This window comes from Coregonus lavaretus, assembly GCF_964263955.1.
Source record: "Coregonus lavaretus genome assembly, chromosome: 32".
Lineage (NCBI taxonomy): Eukaryota > Metazoa > Chordata > Actinopteri > Salmoniformes > Salmonidae > Coregonus > Coregonus lavaretus.
This window is the reverse complement of record NC_140019.1, coordinates 16,394,693-16,400,637: the sequence shown is the minus strand read 5'-3', so window position 1 is coordinate 16,400,637 and position 5,945 is coordinate 16,394,693.

Sequence of the window (5,945 nt, the reverse complement as noted above, 5' to 3'; positions counted from 1 at the left end):
CCTACGATCTTTGACCCAAAACCTGACCCTGACGACCCCCAACAACCTCATCGGGAACAACCATTGCGAGTGAAACGGCTACTTACCAACACCTTGAAACAGAACTGTGTTATTTTGACACACTCACATACTGTACGCACACAGCACCCCGGCCACCACCACACCAACCAACGCCCCTCAACCTCCCCTCTTAACAACGCCCCTCAACAACGCCCCCCTCATACCTTCATCCCCAAGTTCATCCATCGCTCCATCCTCTCCTCCTCTCCTCCTCCCCTCAGTCAATCACAGAAGGTCACTTGACCAGGACATGAACATCTCAGGACTGGACTCTGGTTCTCCTCTACTCTGCTTTGGTTCAAATCCCTCCATTTCTACTAGTTGAACTCTCTTCTAGTTCAGTCTGAGTTGAGTTAATTCACAACTCATTGGTTATTGTAACAAGACGGTGTCTGGCCTCGCATGCAGAAAATAGGGGTCTGTTATTTTTCATTTTATTTCTGCATTTAGTTTGAAAAGGGGAACCAATATTTTCTGCACAATTCCGGAATAATTTGCTGAGCCCAAAGATCCACACACACACACACACACACACACACACACACACACACACACACACACACACACACACACACACACACACAGACAGACAGACAGACACAGACACACAGACACACAGACACACAGACACAGACACACAGACACACAGACAAAGCCGCCAGTCTCTGCTACAGAGAAGGAAAGCTCCTCCGTGTGTCCTCGTCCAGTGAAGCACAGACAGACACACATACATAACTCTTGCCTTCAGACGGAGAGGGAGAGACGCATTTCTTTAGACAGGAATGCCAGCAGGCTTGTTATTTTGCTGTGAAACAGGAAGCCTTGACTGTCTCCCCTCACGCTACAGTGTGTTGAGTGAGTACTACTGTACAGTATTTGGGACTGCTTCTGGCCCCAGGTGGTCAGTCACCTGATGGACTTTCAATGCGTTAACGTTTGCTTTTTAGCCTGCCAAGTTATGTGTGTAATTTTACGTTACGTTTCAAATGGTTGTTCTATTGTGTGGAAAGAGGGAGGGACCAATGGCAAGCTAGCTGTTAAGTAAACACAAAATTACCATGAATCGGTTGTCACTCGCCTTTGCTTCTCTTAAAGGTACAGTACGCTGGTTTTGTCAAAGCAGTGTTCATTCACACAACGTTTTCCAGGTAACCAGCAGTTGTACAGTATTTTATACACACAAACCCCATAAGCAAACCGGTCAAACTGAACAGCGTTTGGCTCTGCACTAGCAATCTTCCAGGCGGTATAAACATTGCTTAGTATTTTTTTTGAACTCTTTAACCCAAGTCTGTGTTCATTATTTATTGAAGATACTTCATTTAATGTCACTGTCATATATGCACTCTGTCACTGCTATTAATGCTAGCCAAGGGAAGGCATACTGTACACATTTCAAGTTAAGAGTTTCGCTCTAATCTCATGTATTTATTTATCTCAGTGAAAAGAAGGGGACATGTATTTTTCTTTCCACTGGCCAGTTATTTGACCTGTTTTGGTTTGTCTTCCTGGACTGATGTATTCTGGGTAACGCTCAGAATTACAGGAAGTAACAATGCTAATGTCATGTCAAAGAAATCAATAAAAGGAAATAACAATGGGATAAGGTTCTGGGATGTGGTCCTGTGTGGCTCAGTTGGTAGAGCATGGCAAGCATGGCGCTTGCAAAATCAGTATTGTGGGTTTGATTCCTGCCAGGGCCACCAATGCAAAAACGTATGCATTTGTGAGTTTGGTTAAAAGTGTCTGCTAAATGGCTGATATTATTCTGTTTCACATAATACATACTCCTGTTGATACTTTTCTCAGCAGTGTTTTTACAAAACATTATGAACAAAGATATAGGGCTAGTGTGTTAACCTGCATTGGACCCTCATTATTAGAGCTGACTGACCATATGACAAACCATATCCTCGAGCTCTTTCTTTTTCCGAAATGAACCTCAACGATTGTTCAGTACGGTTTGTTTCCGTTAATGATGACTCACAGAATGAAGCAGATTCTCCTAGCAGTTGGAGTGTTTGTTACCGTCGGACGGAAGGCAGGACGTTTCTGGAATGCGTAGCTGCGGTTTGTGTCTCATCTGAATTGTCTGGCGCTCAGGCTAAATGTTAGTCAGCTGATTAAGAATTCATTAGAAAGCGCTCTGAAGTCACTGCCCTTCATGTTTGGGTAAGATGGCAGAGATGAGACGCTCTGCCTAACTCATGCTGACACACACACACATACACACACGTGCGCACACACAAAACCAAACTGCACACACACTTGTCTGGAAGCAGAAAAATGAGGAGAGCCAGCTGGTATAACATCAGCCTTTATCAACTTGGATCTGTCTATGTTTATCTGTTCTGGAGCAGAAGTCTTAAATCATAACCTAACTTATTCAGTGTTTAACATTATAGATTACATTTGTATGTGGGCATGTACAGTGAGGGAAAAAAGTATTTGATCCCCTGCTGATTTTGTACGTTTGCCCACTGACAAAGACATGATCAGTCTATAATTTTAATGGTAGGTTTATTTGAACAGTGAGAGACAGAATAACAACAACAAAATCCAGAAAAACGCATGTCAAAAATGTTATAAATTGATTTGCATTTTAATGAGGGAAATAAGTATTTGACCCCTCTGCAAAACATGACTTAGTACTAGGTGGCAAAACCCTTGTTGGCAATCACAGAGGTCAGACGTTTCTTGTAGTTGGCCACCAGGTTTGCACACATCTCATGAGGGATTTTGTCCCAGTCCTCTTTGCAGATCTTCTCCAAGTCATTAAGGTTTCGAGGCTGACGTTTGGCAACTAGAACCTTCAGCTCCCTCCACATATTTTCTATGGGATTAAGGTCTGGAGACTGGCTAGGACACTCCAGGACCTTAATGTGCTTCTTCTTGAGCCACTCCTTTGTTGCCTTGGCCGTGTGTTTTGGGTCATTGTCATGCTGGAATACCCATCCACGACCCATTTTCAATGCCCTGGCTGAGGGAAGGAGGTTCTCACCCAAGATTTGACGGTACATGGCCCCGTCCATCGTCCCTTTGATGCGGTGAAGTTGTCCTCTCCACTTAGCAGAAAAACACCCCCAAAGCATAATGTTTCCACCTCCATGTTTGACGGTGGGGATGGTGTTCTTGGGGTCATAGGCAGCATTCCTCCTCCTCCAAACACGGCGAGTTGAGTTGATGCCAAAGAGCTCGATTATGGTCTCATCTGACCACAACACTTTCACCCAGTTCTCCTCTGAATCATTCAGATATTCATTGGCAAACTTCAGACGGGCCTGTATATGTGCTTTCTTGAGCAGGGGGACCTTGCAGGCGCTGCAGGATTTCAGTCCTTCACGGCGTAGTGTGTTACCAATTGTTTTCTTGGTGACTATGGTCCCAGCTGCCTTGAGATCATTGACAAGATCCTCCCGTGTAGTTCTGGGCTGATTCCTCACCGTTCTCATGATCATTGCAACTCCACGAGGTGAGATCTTGCATGGATCCCCAGGCCGAGGGAGATTGACAGTTATTTTGTGTTTCTTCCATTTGCGAATAATCGCACCAACTGTTGTCACCTTCTCACCAAGCTGCTTGGCGATGGTCTTGTAGCCCATTCCAGCCTTGTGTAGGTCTACAATCTGGTCCCTGACATCCTTGGAGACCTCTTTGGTCTTGGCCATGGTGGAGAGTTTGGAATCTGATTGATTGCTTCTGTGGACAGGTGTCTTTTATACAGGTAACAAGCTGAGATTAGGAGCACTCCCTTTAAGAGTGTGCTCCTAATCTCAGTTTGTTACCTGTATAAAAGACACCTGGGAGCCAGAAATCTTTCTGATTGAGAGGGGTCAAATACTTATTTCCCTCATTAAAATACAAATCAATTTATAACATTTTTGACATGCGTTTTTCTGGATCTTTTTGTTGTTATTCTGTCTCTCACTGTTCAAATAAACCTACCATTAAAGTTATTGACTGATCATTTCTTTGTCAGTGGGTAAACGACGAACAAAATCAGCAGGGGATCAAATACTTTTTTTCCCTCACTGTATATGTCTCTGTATAACGTTCGCCTGGTACCATAAAGATAGAGAGATAGTGACATAAACATAGACTTAATGGTTGGGTTATGTGGATAAACAGACTGTTTGAGATCCCCCCCTCCTCCCCATATGCGGGTGAGCAATGGCTTCGAGAGGCAGCCTATTGATTACATCATTATTTTTTATACATTTTTACATATCCAATACGGCTTCTCCAAATATATTTATAAGTAATTTTGTGCATTAGCTTACAGTAAGCCTGCCATTTTAAAACCTGACCCTATTCAAAAATATACACTGCTCAAAAAATAAAGGGAACACTAAAATAACACATCCTAGATCTGAATGAATGAAATAATCTTATTAAACACTTTTTTCTTTACATAGTTGAATGTGCTGACAACAAAATCACACAAAAATTATCAATGGAAATCAAATGTATCAACCCATGGAGGTCTGGATTTGGAGTCACCCTCAAAATTAAAGTGGAAAACCACACTACAGGCTGAACCAACTTTGATGTAATGTCCTTAAAACAAGTCAAAATGAGGCTCAGTAGTGTATGTGGCCTCCACATGCCTGTATTTACGTCATTTAGCAGACGCTCTTATCCAGAGCGACTTACAGTTAGTGAGTGCATACATTATTTTAATTGTTTCATACTGGCCCCCCGTGGGAATTGAACCCACAACCCTGGCATTGCAAACACCATGCTCTACATCCCTGCTGGCCATTCCCTCCCCTACTCTGGACGACGCTGGGCCAATTGTGCGCCACCCCATGGGTCTCCTGGTCGCAGCCGGCTACAACAGAGCCTGGATTCGAACAAGGATCTCTAGTGGCACAGCTAGCACTGCAATGCAGTGCCTTAGACCACTGCGCCACTTGGGCTGTATGACCGCCCTACAATGCCTGGGCATGCTCCTGATGAGGTGGCGGATGGTCTCCTGAGGGATCTCCTTCCAGACCTGGACTAAAGCATCCGCCAACTCCTGGACAGTCTGTGGTGCAACGTGGCGTTGGTGGATGGAGCGAGACATGATGTCCCAGATGTGCTCAATTGGATTCAGGTCTGGGGAATGGGCGTGCCAGTCCATAGCATCAATGCCTTCCTCTTGCAGGAACTGCTGACACACTCCAGCTACATGAGGTCTAGCATTGTCTTGCATTAGGAGGAACCCAGGGCCAACCGCACCAGCATATGGTCTCACAAGGGGTCTGAGGATCTCATCTCGGTACCTAATGGCAGTCAGGCTACCTCTGGCGAGCACATGGAGGGCTGTGCGGCCCCCCAAAGAAATGCCACCCCACACCATGACTGACCCACCGCCAAACCGGTCATGCTGGAGGATGTTGCAGGCAGCAGAACGTTCTCCACGGCGTCTCCGGACTCTGTCACGTCTGTCACGTGCTCAGTGTGAACCTGCTTTCATCTGTGAAGAGCACAGGGCGCCAGTGGCGAATTTGCCAATCTTGGTGTTCTCTGGCAAATGCCAAACGTCCTGCACGGTGTTGGGCTGTAAGCACAACCCCCACCTGTGGACGTCGGGCCCTCATACCACCCTCATGGAGTCTATTTCTGACCGTTTGAGCAGACACATGCACATTTGTGGCCTGCTGGAGGTCATTTTGCAGGGCTCTGGCAGTGCTCCTCCTGCTCCTCCTTGCACAAAGGCGGAGGTAGCAATCCTGCTGCTGGGTTGTTGCCCTCCTACGGCCTCCTCCACGTCTCCTGATGTACTGGCCTGTCTCCTGGTAGCGCCTCCATGCTCTGGACACTACGCTGACAGACACAGCAAACCTTCTTGCCACAGCTCGCATTGATGTGCCATCCTGGATGAGCTGCACTACCTGAGC